An 18802-nucleotide genomic window follows, 5' to 3' on the forward strand; every position below is an offset into this window, starting at 1 on the left:
ACTGAAGCCATGTCTTTCCCTTTTCTTTCCCCATGGCTACTCACTTCTTAGTTCTTAACTCTTCCAGTGACATCTAGATTTTACTGCTTTGAAATGCATTTTTGTGGTTCCTTTTTTAGTCTATAATTTCAGCTCATCGAGCTAATTCTAAACTTGAGTTATTTGTTTGTCCTTCTGGATCTTGCTGAGGCATTTTTGGTTCCAGATGCCAACTTAGTAATACATCATGCTAATCACTTCTTACCTAGGGATCGCAAAAGGATAGATAATTTGGAATGTCATAGTCAGAGAAATTTCACGAAAGAGATAGGTCTTGAACTGGGCATGGAAAACAGACTTCAGAAAGATGAGCCAAAAGCTGGAGGAATGTGTAATAAGTAGCATGAGTAAAGGCATGAAAGTGGAACTGAAGAAAGCACATGTAGGGAATGGGAAGGGTCCATCCTGATTGAAGGAGACAGGAGTCCTCATTGGTGCACAGCAAAAGAAAATATCTCTCCACTGCCCCACTTATGTCCTGATGCTTTTCAGGACATAGTTCAGATAGTGGAAGACAGGATTACATATTCAAACTCTCAGCACTAAAGTGCTCCTCATTCTGATTCTTTTTTTCTGTGATTTTAGGGAAGTATGATAGTTGTTAATGGCTGGTTTATAAACTGCAAAAGAACCATAAGAGGTAAGCTTTTGTTGCCCTAATAAACTGGGAAAGAACTAGATTATTCAGTTAATGGCGGTTTTGGCATTCCAAGCATTCAGGAATATCACTTAGCTCTTCTGGAGTCAAAAAAAATGGGCAAGATATCTGTCTATGGCCAAGTGTTTCCCATGTAACTTTTAACATATTCTAATACCTAGAGTAAGTCCTAACATAACCCTGATCCATACAGTGCTTCTGACTAAGTACCAGACTAGGAGTAGACACTCCATTGGAATTTTAAAGATGAAATCTTTTTTTTTATTTGAATTTAATGAGTACCAATAAAAAGAACATTTCTACCTACAAAAAGAAGAGCAAATGTTATATATGAAAATTCAAATCTCTGTTCTATTTTGCTTTTTTTAAACAAAGTATATGATAAATCAATATGTTGCTTTCAAAACTGTATGTTTTTCTTTTTGAACTTCCTTTCATATTCTCCTTTGCATTTAAACAAATGGAATGACTCCAACGAATCTCATTTTTCTTTCTTTTTCTTTTTTCTTCATAACAACTCTGTCACTAACTCCCCTCCCTCCAAAATGCTCTATCTCAAATAAAGAAAAGGAAAAAGAATATAAGAAAAAAAGTCAAACAAAGTAAGTCTATACATTTTCCTTAAGTCTAATTTTTCATCTTGAGCCTATCATACCTCTAGCAGGAAGTGGAGAGAGTATTTTCAAGATCTGAATATCTTACTCATTTCTTCAGTGTGAAACCACTCTTTTGGCAGTTCCAAGAGGTCTAAATGAATATACATTCAGCTTCATGGAAAACACATCCAGAAGTCTGATATGTATTAGGTATAAGTAGGAGGAGTGGGAAAGTGAAGACATTCCTCCTCCTGCATTCCTTTTCCCTCCAGAATTGATAAAGTATTCCGCTGATATTCCTAATTTTTTTTAAAAGGTCTGATATCACAAAGTTAAACACCTATTGAATTTTAGGGGGGGGGAAGCTATTTTTAGATGCCTCAATTCCCTCATTCCTAAATGAAGACATTGAGAACCAAAAGGATTAAGTGATTGGTTTGCAGTTTGCTGTGTTAACCAAATGAAAGGGAAGATTTCCTATCAGATGTACAACTGTTATGAAATAAATTTAAATTTCCTCAGGTGGCCCTACTAGTCATATATTAGGGCAATGTCCCTTCCTGCCAATGGGAAGGGGGATGAGAAATAGTCTTCTATCACTGGAAATTCTACCTGGTGACCTGAAAGGAAGGATATTTTCCCAATCCCTTTGACTGACATTATCCTTCTTTAGGGTTTCCCTCAGCTAAAATGTCTGGTTCCTTTAACAATCTAAACAAAAATCAAATGTTCTCAAGGGAAGAGCATAAAGACACACTAGAGAAAAGTAATTTTCCAAATATTTTATAAATTGAATACCAAAGGAAGAACAAGGTGCTACCCACAAGTTTATGTTCTGTCTTAATGGGGTAAGATGTTTGTTAGCCTGTGTTTCCTTTCTTCTAAAACAAATCTCATTCAATTCATGAGAAGCTAAAAGTATCATTAAAATAGCTATGAAGGAGATGAATAGAATGACAAGAACTAAGGGGAATTTCAGAAAATTCTAAGATGACTTATATGAACTGATGCAGTGTGAAGCAAAAAGATCCAAAAGAGTAATGGCAACATTAAGACCCATGATTTGAAATGATTTAAGCACTCTGATCAATACAATGGCCAACCATAATTATAGAGAAATGATGAATCATACTATCCACCTTCTGACAGACAAGTAATGGACTAAGTTTGCAGAATGAGAATCATTTTTCTACAAGGTTTGACAGCATAGTTTTGGTTTTCTTTCTTTTTTTCTCCTTCAATTCAGGGCAGGGAGGAAAGAAAGGAAATAGTTGTTAATTTGAGAACATATATATGTATGTGCATAAATATACATACACATGTATATATATATACACGTGTGTGTGTGTGTGTGTGTAAAGTCTTAGGAACATTTTAAAAGTCTTTGTCTTAGGATATTTAGATATAACTCTTTTCTCACTAGCCAGGAGTCAACACTATAAGCCAAAATTACATATTTTAGAGGAGTGAATATTTTTGTATAATTTTCCTGTGATATTTGAAAGCACAAAAGAGAAATTTTAAATATGTATATCTATATATCTTAATATCTCAGAGAGAGAGAGAGAGAGAGAGAGAGAGAGAGAGAGAGAGAGAGAGAGAAGAGAGAGAATTTTATTTATCTGCTATTGATATACCTGGAAAACAGAAAGAAGCAGAAATGGTTATGTGAGTGTGACTTAAATCTCCCAACAAGATATTCAGTCTGAAAGAGGATTAGAAGAATTCACTAGGGTTAATAAGACCACACTTACAAAAGCTACAAACTAAAGAATTCACCAGGGTTAATAGGACCACTACTTACAAAGGCTACAAAATTAATATCAACAATAGCAGTTGAATGCAAAATTAGTCACATATTTTGAATATTAGCCAACAAAATTGAATAATATTCACATTATCTACATTTCCAATCTTAACTTTGGAACATGTTCATATTTTCATGACTGTCTATACCTGCCCTACAAAGAGTTTGGTTATTTTTTTTTAATCTGAAGACCTAAAATATGTCCACCATGAAATCATTCATAAGGCTATCATATAAGATAATGCAGCAAGGCTGTATGTCTAATGGTATTAAGCTTCTCTAACTTTGGGTAATATAGCAACTGTTCTGTGGTTTATATTTTCTACTAATAGAGAAATGATTCTTTGTCCATAGTATACATTGTTAGATCCAGCTGATCTTTTCACCCGTGGGCCTTTTGGCATGGCTAATCCGGATTTCTCATTGTTACACTGGTGGCTTTTCCTATCTAGTTTCCCTTTCCTAATTCTTTTGTCCTAACTACCCAGTTTCCAGGAAGAGGTGATGACCTTGTAGGTAAATTTCTTTGTGCTTAAAAGATTGGACATTATGCCATATGTACCCCCTTCTTTCCACCATACTTCTATTCATCCATTTTTTTTCCTGCCTTGGGCTTTGTCAGTTTTTTCTTTCCACACTGCATCTCTGTTAGCTCCTAAAATAGTTCATTCAATTTAGGAAGAACAATTAACTGAAAAGGGAAAAAAAAATCTTAAGTACAGGGAGGTGTTTCAGCTCCTTTCTCAGGCATGAAGCAAATCGCGATGGTTCTTACTGAGGATTCTTCTCAGCTCTGAAAGAGGGGTTCATGGAAAGCCTGCAGAGGAACTTTGAAAGGTCAGGCTGAGTTTTTCCAAGGGATCCCTTCCACACTACCTCTTGGGTCATCAGCCCTCTGCCTCAAATAGGACAGTGACTCACTTTATGAAAGACAAGACTATTGAGGCTGCCCTGGAATGTGCACAGATGGCATCTATGCTGGCTACAACTGCCACAGACTCTCTCTCTCTCTCTCTCTCTCTCTCTCTCTCTCTCTCTCTCTCTCTCTCTCTCTCTCTTTTCTCCTTTATCTCTGTATATCCCTTCTTGCTTTGTCTGTCTGTCTCTGTGAGCTTTTTTGAAAAATTATTTTGATAACTAAATTGCAATTGATCAATCAATATACATTTATTTCATACCCACGGTGTGCTGAGAACTGTGTAAGCACTTGAGCTCTCCTTTTTGTATTCCTACTTATATCTTATTTTATAAACTTATAAGAATCATTCTGAGATGTTGATAGATTTCACCAGAATGCCAAAGGAACCCAATACACACACACACACACACACACACACACACACACACACACACACACACATTTAAGAAGACCTACCATAGAGCTGAAAGTGAGGAGAACCCAGACACTTCACAGTCATCTCAGGGGATCCAGAATGGTCTGGAATATAACTCTACCAAAATATTTTTATTGTGACTCAGAACCTTGAGGTGGACTAAATGCTGCTGAACTCAAGTAAGGGTTTCCATTGATGCCAGTTTGGATTGTATCCTCTGAGAAGGTTGCAGACTTCCTGGATCTCCTTTAATCCTCATTTCCTGAAATTCAATCTCTAGGTTGATTTCAGGGGAACTGGAAATTTTTTAGGTAACGTAGAGTTTCAGGTCCCCAAATAGACATGTGCCAAGACTCCTTGTAAAATAAAACAAGTCTCTCTCACCCTTTTCCTTTTGCCATACCAACTGACAACATGATGAGATATGCTGCTTCTGGGAGTGATATTTCTTTACCTAAACATGCTAACCCCATGACTTTTTATTGACACCTACTCCATTTTCTTCCTCCTTATACCTTTAGCCATCAAAAACAGTCTTTGGGGCAGTTAGGTGGTACAGTGGATAGAGCACCAGCCCTGGAGTCAGAAGTACCTGAGTTCAAATCTGACTTCAGACACTTAATAATTACCTAACTGTGTGGCCTTGGGCAAGCCACTTAACCCCATTACCTAGGGGAAAAAAAGCAGTCTTTTAGCTAAGAATAAACATGTTGGATATGGTACATGCCTCTTTGTACACAAGAAAAGTCATGAGTTTTTTTTTTTTAAATGTATCTTTTGATTCAGAGTTATTGTTATCTATGTAATGTGAGTTCAGGAATTCCACCTCCACCTTTTAGTCTGTGATTCCATGGAAAGCCTGAAAAGAATGCTTTGACTAGAAAGGAATTTGTCATGGTCAAAATATTGCTTTCCTGATTAGCAAGATGGCATGTCTGCCCATCTCTTTTCATCAGGAGAAACTGTGAGTATTAGAATCTGAACTTTAAATATTTAGCACAAACAGTAAATTCCTTTAGTGGGTTCCTGAATCCCACTTCCCCCAATCAACTGATACTACATTATAGAGTCAGGCATCACAAAAAGTCTAGTACTCTAAAACTACTCAGGAATTTCGAGTAATTTAAACTCCTATTTGAATCTTAAGCCCTCTGGAAAGTGGGAAAATAAGACAATGGATCAACATGACATACCAATTTCAGCAATTCCTTTATATATCAGCGCTGGAGTGAAAAAGATAGCACAAATGGAAAGAGTCCTAGCTCTGGCATTTTGGGGTCTGGGTTCAAATTTTGGTTTAATTAATAACTCAACTACCCAGTTAATCAGCCACTTTATTAAGCTCTCTTGTTTGTAGCTCAGTCATTTCAGTGACCACATTTGGAGTTTTTTTGCCAAAAATATTTGAGGTTTGCCATTTCCTTCCTTCACCTTCCTGTCTATCTTGTTGTCATTCCTTTACAAAATTATAGGAATTCTCTGAATGCATTCAACTCTTGAGTAAAATCGTGAAATTTCTCTTTGATCTTCTATTTGCTTCAGTTTTGTTAATATAATATTGGCAGAATTGGCAGATTTGACAAGAGCTTCATATAACCAACTCAATAGTATCTCTCAAAATTAGGGAACTTTTTTACGTGTGTTTTCTCCTAATTATTTAAATCAGTCATGTGGGTCAAAATATAGTCCCCTGATGGTAAAAAGTGGAAGCACGGATATAAAATTAAGGGTTGCGGAGGGGATAAGGAAATGAAAAAGAGGAGGAAGAACAGAGGAATACTAGGCCTGAAGAAGTGGATTTGTGTAACCTTTCAAACTTATTGTGTATCCAACATTCTGAGAGAACTTAAAGGCAGATTTATAATATAAGAAAGAACTATTCCCTTTGGTTGGACCAGTTGATTTCTGTAGGAAAATCATCATATAATTTAAGCAAATGTTCTTTCTATTGGCTCTTCCCAAATCCATTTTTAGTTCTGTCAATGAATTCATTGTTATACTGGAATAGCAGAAAGTTCATTAGACTGAGAATCAACAGATCCAAATTCAAACTTTAAGTCTGCTCTGGAATAGTTATGTAATCTTGGAGTTATATATGGGCCTCAGGTTCTTAATCTGCTATGATAGATTAGGGAAACTACCATATGTATCCATGTATATGATACATCCTTTTTCAAAAAATTTGTTGTCTAAAAACTGGGAGTGTCTTATACAGTGGTTGTAGATTTTTTTACTTGCATTTCCCACTTTTTTCACACTTGTTGTCTTTGCACACAGTTTCACAATTGTTACCAGTATATTAGGCCATATTTTGCCAAGTCCTGCCCAGAAATAGCTCAAAAAAGACTTTCATACAGCACTAAATTCAAGTTCAAAGTGAACCAGTTTGCAAAAGTGAGTGGAATTGTACTGGTGAACATCAGTTTGCTCCTCTTCCAACTGAGAAAACAACTGGTTACAGGAAGAAGAAACTACTGAAAATGCCCTGGCAGAAGGTCATGAGAGGCAAGGCAGCCAAAAATGGCTTGATTTAGAGAGGGAATTGAAGAGATGATTTGAGGAGCAAAGGGCCATTGGAATTCCTGTGTCCACAAAGATAGTTCAGCAGGAGACCAGGAGAATTGCTGATGAAGAAAAAGATTTCAAAGGAGGATACAACTGGTACTTCAGGTTCATGAAATGGAATGGATTAAGCATGCATCCATGCACCAGACTTGCCCAAAAGATGCCTGAAAGCTATGAGCAGAAGGTCCTTGAATTTCATGATAAATAAAATTTGAGTACAATAACTTTATATAATATATTATTTTTTCAAATTTTGGGCCCCCAAATAAATGTGCATCTTATACATGGGGAAATTTGGTATGTGGATAGAGAGAGGGATCTGGAGTCAGGAAGACCTGAATTAAAATCTAGCCTACTTGAAAGTCTCTTAATCTTTGAATCAGTTTCCTCATCTGCAAAATGGGCATACTAACATAGCCTCCTTTACAGGATTGAATAGTGATAAAGCACTTTGCAAATGTGGTATATAAATGCTAGTTAATATTATTGTAGTGCTATCTATATAACCTTACAGATCCATATCTATGTTTGTGGGAAACTATAACTTTGATACCTCCACAACTAGTATTTATTTTTTCTATTAGAGCATAAATTCATTAGTCTACCTCATTATAATTTTTCTAACACACATCAAATTTAATATTACCAGAAATTCATTGGTTAGAAACAGTCAGAACCAGTGTCCCATACATTATATTCCTCTTTAATTCAAGTCTGGAAATTAATTCCAGAGATTTCAAGTGCACTGTTAACATTTATTGCATTTATTGAATTTGCTTATTCCAAAATTTCAAGCATGTCATGATATAGATTCAGTGAAATTGGATCAATAGGATAGTCTAGCTTGCTGTAAAGTGAGAATAGTGATACCTACCCTACCAACCCCAGAGGGTTGTGACCTTTAGCTGACCAGATAGAAATGAAAAGTATACTGCAAATCATGAAGTACCATGTAAATTTGGGCTATTTTGGTTATTTACTCTAATAGGACTTTAAATTACAAAATAGGGGTTCAAAATATACTTATTAATTTGGACGAATTAGAGCAGTGATCTCCAAATTGAAGGCTGTACTTCCCTAGGGAAGGGTGACCTTAACCCAGGGAGCAATAGATTTAACCCCAAGGGATGTGTGTGTGGTGTGTGTGTGTGTGTGTGTGTGTGATCAATCAATCAATCAGCAGGTTAGAAGATGGGTTACAGGGGCAGCTAGGTGGCACAGTGGATAAATGTAGTGGTCCTGGAGTCAGGAGGACCTGAGTTCAAATTTGACCTCAGACACTTAATACTTATCAAGCTGTGTGACCTTGAGCAAGTCACTTAACCCCATTACCTTGAAAAAAACAAAAAGAAAATAAAAGAAAATCTTTCCTTAGGAATGGTAACTGTGGGGTTCATCTCCAATACAACCTATCCTCATCTCCCAATACCACACTATTCTACCTTCTCCCTCATCGCTACATCTCTTATGCACGTTATTATTTTCCTGTCTTCTGAGTTGGTGTGAGTCCCTCAAGGTGCTCAGGCGCCCACGACACCTGCCACTCTAGTGCCATTAAAAAGATCTGCCCTTGATTCCCTCCAGATCACCACTCAGTTTTGATTTGGGCCCCTCACAGGTGTGTTCTTCACTAGAAAACAGTGATAGATAAGAACCTTTCCTTCTTCCTTTTATTCTTGCCTTCTTCCTTGGGTGAAGAAGAGTGAGTCACACTAAAAAGTACAAATGGACAGGTAGTGGTTTGCATCATTACTCTCTTTCTATCCCAAAACATCCCTCTTCCAAATGTTCCTATTACTTTCAAGGACACCATTCTGCTTTTGTTCACAATCACAGTCATATGTGATTGTAATGACTCAAGCACTAACAGCTCTTCACCCCACCTATGGAAATTAGTTACCAAATCATGTGGTTTCTGTCTATCTCTCCCACCTGGCCCTTTCTCTTTAGTAAGATAGCCTTTCATTCAGACTTCTGCCAGCTCCACCTGGACTATTACAATAACTCCTAATTGGTCACTCAGCCTCTGTTCTCTTCACTACACTGTTTACAATATCCACCAAAGAGATTTTTCCAAATTTCAGATAAGTCCTGTCCTTCCCCTACTCAATCAACTCTAGTAGCCAGGTAAAGCAGTGGATAGACCACTGGCCCAGGAGTCAGGAGGATGAGAGTTCAAATCCATCCTCAGACACTTAATAGTTGCCTAGCTGTGTGACCTTGGGCAAGTCACTCTTGATCCCATTGCCTTAAATAATTTTTTTAAAAAAAGAAAAGATTTACTCTAGGAAGAAATGTTACTTTACCTTTATCTCTTCCTTTTTATTTCTTTTTTATATTTTATGTGAATGTTTATGAATGCAGTGGCACTTTTATAACATAATAAAGGCAATAACCTTCTCTAACACTGGCATTTTGCATCTCCAAAGGGTGAAGTTTTTTTTTTCAATGTTCTACCAGTCATTCTGTTCAGTGACAATCCTTAATAGGGGAGCCTTAACTGAGATGCTTCCCTTCTTCCACAATCAGCCAATAATTTAATTATCTTTTTAGGGGAAAAAAAAGGTCATTTACTTAAATGACATAACTGAAAGAAAAGTTGCAAAGCATTTCTCCCCAAACTTTGACAGACTTCCACAACTTCACATAGAATTCATGGGGCAAAGAGAGGCATGAACTTAAAGTACAATGTTAGTGAGGTTTTGGGCAAGGAACACACATTGCCAAAGTAACTCTCTCTGTTGGTCTGTGAGATTTCAGTGTCTGGTTTGTCTGGAGAATCCTCTCAAAGCTTGCTGTAAGGCGTTGTATTAGTGATGGATGTCTTGCTCTGCTACTCCAATGGGCTGGCCCCACAAAGGACACAGCATCCAAGGGGGATGGGTCAATACACCACTAGGCTTGGCAAGAAGGTTCCTTTGCTGCAGAACTGGTTCCTCCTCATGCTCCACTGCTACTTACCTGGATAGGATAGGTTGCCTTTCTAGGCAACTGTTGTAAGACAGGGACTGGCAGATTACTAAGTTCTTTACCAGGTAAAAGATCTCTGCTCCATAAATTGATCTGCATATCTTGATTTAGGTCTCCAATGTGCAGCTTCAGTCTTCTCTGCCTTCAGCCTCTAGCTAGACCAGGTGTTATTGTATTTACTTTATCTAGTGTTATTGTAATTTTTTTTCTTCAAGTGCATAGTTCTGGCACTTAGAAGGCACTAATATGTTGAGTGACTGATTGATTGATTGGGATGCTACACTACTTTTTTCATCTAGGGTAATGACACTTGCCCTAGTATTGTCAGAGCCTCTCCCAATTATGAGATTTTTCATTTCTGGGCAAGAGGTGAGAGAGAGGTCTCAGTTCTGCTGTTGGGCAATCATTTTTGGTTAAGAGCAAATTCCTTCATTGAGGGAACCAGTCTTGATAGATAAAGCAATCAGCATAGTTATGCTTCTCAGATTACTATGGGGGATTTAGACAGATGAGGAATTGAGTCCAAAGGTGTGGAGGCAATCTCTACCTTAAGGAACCTTCATTGTCATTCTTTCTTTTTTCAAGGTGTGGAAAGTTTCCTTGTGCAGTTGAAAGGGTTTCCCATTTACATTGCAATGGTTCTGATTTTTCCTTCTGGCATAAAGTTTTGCTATACTTAAAAGATCACAACCTTAAATCCATGATAGGAAAGTGTGGAGGTTGTTGTGGTGGATATTGGTACTTGGGAAAAATTAAGAAATAAAACCATTTACTTTTTATGCAATATTGTTATCACATATGTAACAGTTATTTAAGGAATTGGATAAACTTGAAAGAGTCAAAGGTATTTAGCAACTATCAAAATCTGTCTATTAATGCTGTCAGATGCTTTTTTTTGAAATATCATCTAAATTAATATATCATTTACTCTACTCTGAGGCTAGTCACCACCAACAGATAGGACAAAAATATAACTTTTCTTTTTTCTTTCTTTGTCTTCCTTCCTTCCTTCCTCCCTTTCTCTCCCCTCAGGGAGAGACCTCACCCTTAATTTAGAGTGACCATCTGATATTTTCCCCAAATATTCTTCTCTAAGAAGATCATGCCCAAGTAAAAAAAGCCAAAAATCAACCGGAATTCATGTTTCCAGTATTTTTAAATGATAAGTTTCTCCTATTGGCTGAACCAAATAAGTGACTGAGGAAAAGATTTGAAGATAATCTAGACCCTCATAAAACTTCTTAATTATTTGTCTCTGAAAACATTTTTGTTTGTGTAGTCATCTATCCTTTTTGAGGTATAGAATCACCAGTCATAGGTAAAAGAGCTTCATTCACTGCTATATAGGAACAAGGCCTGAATAGGACATCCCTTTACATCTCATTGTGTCTATAACTTACCTTTTAAAACCTGAAAATTTGCTAGTCTGAAAGGGGCACACCCTTACCCTTAATTTGGGGGCACTCCAGTAGGTAGGGAAGTTTAGGAAATAACTCATGTTAGTTTTAGATGTTTTGAAAAAAAGTTAGGTATTCTAAAGAGCAAGGATAAGCATGAAGTATATTGCAGGCATAGGTTATAGCTTCTGCAAAGACACAGGTTTGGAATCTTGTGTAAAATAAATAGCAGGAAGGATTCTCTGGTTAGGCCATATAGTGTATGAAGACAGATAATGTCTAATAAGTATAGAAAGGTAAAAAAGTGTCAAATTGTGGGGAATTTAAATGCTAAAAAGAGGAGTTGGTATTTTACTCTAGCGGCAATAGAAAAACATCAAAGGATTTTGAACAAAAATAACAGAACTGTGATTTATGAAAATCAATTTTGCAACTGTATAGCGATTAGTTGCAGAGGGGGGGAAAGGTTGAAAGTATGAGAACAATTGGGAAAGCATTGTAATAATCTTTTTAAAGATGTGATTAGGACCTGAATCACACTAGATTAGTCGTAAAGTGAGTAGAGAGAAGTGAAAAGTTATTGGCTGTTGGGAACCATTGTGTAGTATTATGAATTATCTTTACATGGTGTCCTTGAACACGAGAATCTTATCTTGCTAAGCACCGTGGGAGTGGGAGTGGATTAGAGACTGGAAAGGTATTTAGGCACTGCTGTTTTGGTGAATAAATAGAGTGCTTGGGGAAGATAAAAAAGAGTCCAGAACTGGGACTCTACAATTGACATATTGTGAAAATAGAACTGCTAAAATTTGATAGCAAATTAGAAATGTTGACTAAGGGAAAGTGACTATAAACTGATGATTTCAAGCTGACAAACTTGGGTGACTAAAATATGATGATATTTTCCCCCTAATCTTGCTTCCCTCCCTCCAGCCTCAACAGAAGGCAGTCTATTAGTCTTTATATTGTTTTCATGGTGTACATTGATCTAAGTTGAATGTGATGAGAGAGATATTATATCCTTAAGGAAGAAAAATAAAGTGTAAGAGATAGCAAAATTGTATAATAACATAATTTTTTTTTAAATTAAAGGTAATAGTCTTTGGTCTTTGTTCAAACTCTACAATTCTTTCTCTGGATACAAATGCTATCTCCTTTGCAGATTCCCCAAAATTATCTCTGATTGTTGCACTGATGGAATGAGCAAGTCTATTAAGGTTCTCATCACCCCCATGTTGCTGTTAGGGTGTACAGTGTTCCTCTGGTTCTGCTCATCAGTTCATGCAAATCCTTCTAGGCTTCCCTGAATTCCCATGACTCCTGGTTTCTAATAGAACAAAAGTGTTCCATGACATACCTTTGCCTCAGTTTGTTAAGCTATTCCCCAGTTGAAGGACATTCACTTAATTTCCAATTCTTTTCCATCACAAACAGGGCGGCTATGAATATTTTTGTACAAATGATGTTTTTACCCCTTTTCATAATCTGATACAAAAAAACTTTTCAAAAAAATTTCAGAATATAGCAAAGATACTCATTATCATTTGTTAAAATTTGGGAAACCTCAATAATAATAATAATATGACAAGAGGGAAAAATACATAAAGACACTGAAAATCATTAAGAAAAGTAAAAAGGAAATTTGGAGAAGATATGGTAATTTACTTTAAAAACTCTAGGGAAGGGAAAATGAATGTAATATATAATTAGTAAGCACTTACAAGGCTCTGTGCTAAGTCCTTTTACAAATATTATCTCATTTGATCTTTACAATAGTCTTTTGAAGTGGATGTTATTATCCCCATCTTACAGCTAAGAAACTAAAGTAGACAGAGGTGTAGTGACAAGCGTAGGCTCACACAGCTAGTAACTATCTGAGGCTGATTTTGATTTCAGGTCTTTCTAACTCAAAATCTAGTAATGGCTGCCAGCAAAGATATTAATTGATACATTTGCTTCAGCATAGTTACTGGGTACAAATTAAACTCTCGAAAAACTTAACTGCTTTCCCTTATTTTAAATTACATTTTATTTTTTAAAATAAGCAAAAATTTACCTCCTCTACCACGCCTTACTTTAGCAAGAATGAAGGTATTTCAAAAAAGTATAATCAAACAAAATAAATTTATGTATTGACCATGTCCAAATATATATACATTTGCAGTGTACACATATGCAATACAAGTCTAGATATGAATATACATACATACATAGATTGTGATGTATATATGTATACATATGCATGTATGTGTTTATAAGTGTGTGTGGCTGTACACATACACACACATATATTTCTCAACGCTACACTCTGAGTCCTCCTTCTCTCTATCAAGAGGTAAATAACATATTTCATTATTAGTCCTTTGGAGTTGTGATTGATCTTTACTCTAATCAAAGTTCCTAGTCAGACATTCCTGATCAGAATTCCTAATTCTCTCAAGGTCATTTGTCTTTACCATATCATTGTCATTGCATAAATTGTTCCCTGGTCCTGTTCATTTCATTCATGTATCAATTCATACATGTCTCTACAGGTTTCTCCATCCTTTCATCATTTCCTATATAGCATAATGGTGTTCCATAACATTTGCATACTATTAACTTGCTCAGTCGTTCCCCAATTTATGGATATACCCTTAGATTTCCCATCTCTGCCACCTCGAAAGGAGTTAGACATTTTTTTTTTTTGTATATTCTTGGACTTAGTTTCACTTAAGAGTAACTCCTTTAATCTTTGTTGTTCTTGTTGTTTTTTTGCAAGCCAATGGGGTTAGGTGACTTGTCCAAGGTCACACATAGCTAGGTAATGATTAAGTATCTGAGGTCAGATTTGAACTCAGGACTGGTGCTCTATCCACTGTGTCACCTAGATGCCCCCCTCCTTTAATCTTGCTGTTGTCCAGTTTAGGTCTCTGTGGATCATTGTACCCTTCATGTTTTCTTGGCAAAGATATTAAAGTGATTTTACAATTTTCTTCCCCAGTGGATTAAAGGAAACAGGAGTGGTTTGTGCTGGGTCCCATAGCCAGTGAGTGTCTGAAGCTGTATTTGAACTCAGGTCTTCCTGACACCAGGCCAACTGATCTATTCACTAAGTTATATAAAGTATTCCCAATCAAAAAGTTGTCAAATTTTATGAATAAACCATTCTCACTAAATTTTTGTAAATTATAAGCAACCATCAAAGAATGTTCCAAGTTACTAAGAATCAAAGAACTGTGAATCAAAACAATCCTGAGATTTTATATCAAACCTTGCAGATTTCAAAAATAATGGATATAATTTAGTTCTAAAATTAACAGTATTGTGTATGATAATTTAAAAAACATAACAACTAGGTGGAGCAGAGGACAGAGCACTGACCTTGGAGTCAGAAGGATGGGAGTTCGAATCCAGCCTCAGATACTTGACACTTTCTAGCCATGTGACCTCACATCCAGGACCATCTCCGGTCATCCCTAATTCAAGTCTGACCACTGGACTCAAATGGTTCTGGACGAGAAAGTGAGACAAATGACTCAGTACAACTCCCCCCACTCAAATGCAATTCATGTGCCTGTCATGGCATCATCACTCTGATAACATGATCTTCTTTGAGAAGGAAGGAAAAATCATCATCAAAACACAAGAGGCACTAAGAGAAAAGGAAATTCCATTCTGAATAACAACAAAATATAGAAAAACATCCAGGGATCAATCTTCTGAGGTGTTCAAAAGACTCCTATAGATTGAATTATAAAATCTTTCAAGAAGTAAAGAACAACTTAAATAGCTAGAGGAATATTCAGTGCAAATGACTAGTGCATTCCAATAAAATAGAAATGACAATACTAAAAAATTAATAATAATTTATACTTTTAATCTATAACAATGAAATTACCCAGAAAATGCCTTATAAATCTTAATGAAACTCATTTGCAAAAACAAAAGATCTAAAATATCAAGGGAAATTATTTTTTAAAAGTAAGCGCAATGAGGGAATAGCACTTTCAGACTGCAAACTGTATTATAAATCAGCAGTCCTCTAAACCATCTGGTATTAGTTAAGGAACAGTGAAATAGATCAATGAAACAGACTGGAAAAGAAAGATTCAGAAACAACAGGACTCAATAATCTAATGTTTGACAGAGTGAAATACATAAATTTCTTAAGAAAGAGTTTCTTATTTGATTTTTTTTAATGCTAGGAAAACTGGAAAGTCTAGCAGAAGTTAGACATAGATCAACAACTTACATCATATTCTACAATACATTCTAAATGAATGCATGGCCTTGACATTGAGAATCATTTTATTTTAAAAGTTATAAATATATATATATATAAAAATATAAATATATATATATATATATATATATATATATATATATATATATATATATATATATATATATATATATATCCCATCCCAGGTCCCCATTGCCCTCCTGCATGTTTAGCCCCACTTTGGAGGAGCAGTGTCCTATAGGGACAGAAAGTCAAGTAGTCAGTGTCTGGAGCAACCTAAGCCTGAGCCTGGGAGATGAGAGCCTTCAACCCATATGACCTGTCAAGTTGAAAGCTGAGGTGGAGCTCCCAAAGACCTCAGTGCATTCATTAAGAACTAATTCTAATGGTACAAAAACCATTGGGCCTCAATCAACAGCCATGTTAAACCTATTTGTCAGGAACATACAGTTACTTTTACACACATGCACTCCTCCTTGCTCCTGCTATCATGGACCATGCCCTTCTCCATCAGCAATCAGACAACTGTTGGGAAAAGATCACAGTATAGATTTATGATATGAGCTCAAGTGACTTCTTTAGAGTTTCCACAGTATTTCACATTGCTTCATGGAAAAAGAGTCACTTTGAGACAATGAAGCATTATTTTTATATATGTGATAGAATGGTGAGCTATTTCTTCATGGCAGCCTACTATGCACCATAATTAAATCTTGAAATTGAACCATTGGTATCTCATAGGTATGGGTTTATCTGGCTCATGGCAACTGGAGGAACCATTTATGCAATTCTCTTTTATGAAAAATAAAAGAGGTCAAGCTTTTTTTTCTAACAATGGGGCTTTCTCCTGCCTTCATAGTAATATCAATCCCATGACATGACCAGGAAAATCATACTTATAACTTTAATCAATTCATGCTTATCCTCAAGAACACATGGAAATAATGTGGTTTCCACTGAAGGCAGGTTTTTCTCCTGTCACACACAAACTAAAGAGGAAATAACAGTGATGAGCTGCAAGAACTTGCCTTTGGAGGCTTAATTTATTGCTTGGGAGTCCTGTTCTTCAAAAGTAATGGCATCATTCCATTTGCCCATGCCATCTGGCACCTTTTTGTGGCCACAGCAGAAGCAGTACATTACTATGGCATTTGGAAATACCTTTACCCAAGTCCTACGGACTTAATCTGAGACTTATGATTAGACCTGTGCTAAGTCTCCAAACCAGTATGACTTCAATTGTGGAAATGGTACAGTAAAGGGGAATTGGGGAATGAGGAGTATATAATTGCAGAAGGAAAAAATACTGAAAAAAATACAATTACTGTGAACCAAAATTAGGAACTGGTGGGTTTCTCCCCTTAGCAAATAAAATACTGTATTAACTATCTATTCCATTCCACCCTCATGAAATACTCTGTATAGAATGACCAATGGATATTTACAATTTGCATTTTGGATTTTTAACCTTACCAATTTTAATGTATTAATTTCCTAAATTAGACAATCAAAATATAAGAAGTTATTGTTTAAGTGCAATAATGATTTTTTCTTTTTAAAAATAATTAGTTTTAGAAAGAATCATGGACAGAACTCAAATGATTTTTTGGCCTTGTTCATTATATCATAGTAAAGCTATTTTTTTTTAGGTTTTTGCAAGGCAAATGGGGTTAAGTGGCTTGCCCAAGGCCACACAGCTAGGTAATTATTAAGTGTCTGAGACCGGATTTGAACCCAGGTACTCCTGACTCCAGGGCCGGTGCCCTATCCACTGCACCACCTAGCCGCCCCAGTATAGATATTTTTTTAAATGGAAACTTAAGAGTATTGTAGAGATTTTTTTAAATCTCATTGAGAAGACATCTATATAGTTATTTATTCATCTGTGCTGCAAGTTATCACAACTTGAAGTCAACATTCAGCATAGTGATAAAAGTTATATATCTTCAAGTGGTTTTGTTAGGTCAAGTAATTTCAATTTTTAAAAAAGAGAGATTCAAAACTTGTCTGTCAACCTGTATCTATAAATTAAATGCTGCTTCAGATAGTTGACCTATAATTTATCAGCAATGAAAAAATTCTTTTGACTTCATCACATTTTATGGATTTTTGACTCTTCCTCTGCCTATGTCACCATTATTTAGGAATCCTTTAGAAGATGATGCAAGGTAGCGCAATAGATAAAGCACCGGCCCTGGAGTCAGGAGTACCTGGGTTCAAATCCGGTCTCAGACACTTAATAATTACCTAGCTGTGTGGCCTTGGGCATGCCACTTAACCCCATTACCCTGCAAAAAAAAAAACCTAAATAAAAAAAAAGATGATGCATGAAGGGATACTTCTGTATCAGGTCAGTACTCATGGATTTGGGTTCTCCATCAGTGGAAAAACCTTGAAGATTATGATAAATTAAATTGAATGATCTTTGCCTACTTGGTGTCCAGTGGTTAAGTTGATGTAGTTATTGAATAATTTCATTTGAAATTTGGGAATTTGCTTTGAGATTTATGATTAGATGCATCAATTCATTCACATCCCTACCATTTAACACACTTTTCCTTTTCTTCCTAAAAAAGACATTCAAGCATTATGAAACTGAAAGTTGTGAGTCTAGATCCCATTTTTCTAGTCCCACTTCAGTGCCATGGTGCTGGTCTGTTTAGCATGCTATTGTAATTTCTCTTAACCTTCTATTAATGTCATATTAAGATTCACACTCTCATTGCTTCATTCACTAGGTTTTTCATGTTGGTATGTTAATAATGAAACAACCTTTTGTCTTCAGCTTTGATTCCAGGTATTACCTACTTTTGACTAATCGACCTGATCAGTGAGAATTATGTAACATTGATGACTTACTTTGAACTCACTAATCCAGTAAAATTTAATTTTTTTTTCTTGATGAGACTTTAAAGGGGATAAATTTTGTTGTTGTTTTAATAGGTTAATAACAAGAAATAATGAAGAGCAAGGTGAATAGAACCAAGAGAACGTTGTATAGAGTAACAGTAATATTGTTTTAAGGATGATTTTGATCAAATAAGTTACTTTGACTATTTTTAAATACCAAAGGACATATGGAGAAAGATACTATCTATTTGTGTCTAATGGTAACCATCTCTAAGGTGGGGATGGGATGGGGGAAAGGAGAATAAAAAAATTGCAAGATAATTTTGTTGTGTATTTTAAAAGAATAGCAAATTGTGCAGAG

The 18802-nt window shown here is 35.9% G+C and overlaps 1 pseudogene; it reads left to right on the top strand.

The window, feature by feature from the left end:
* Positions 1 to 346: 346 nt before the first annotated feature.
* Positions 347 to 16782, top strand: LOC141511868 (monocyte to macrophage differentiation factor-like; annotated as a pseudogene).
* Positions 16783 to 18802: the final 2020 nt, after the last annotated feature.

Source organism: Macrotis lagotis, chromosome 2 (genome assembly GCF_037893015.1).
Source record: "Macrotis lagotis isolate mMagLag1 chromosome 2, bilby.v1.9.chrom.fasta, whole genome shotgun sequence".
NCBI lineage: Eukaryota > Metazoa > Chordata > Mammalia > Peramelemorphia > Peramelidae > Macrotis > Macrotis lagotis.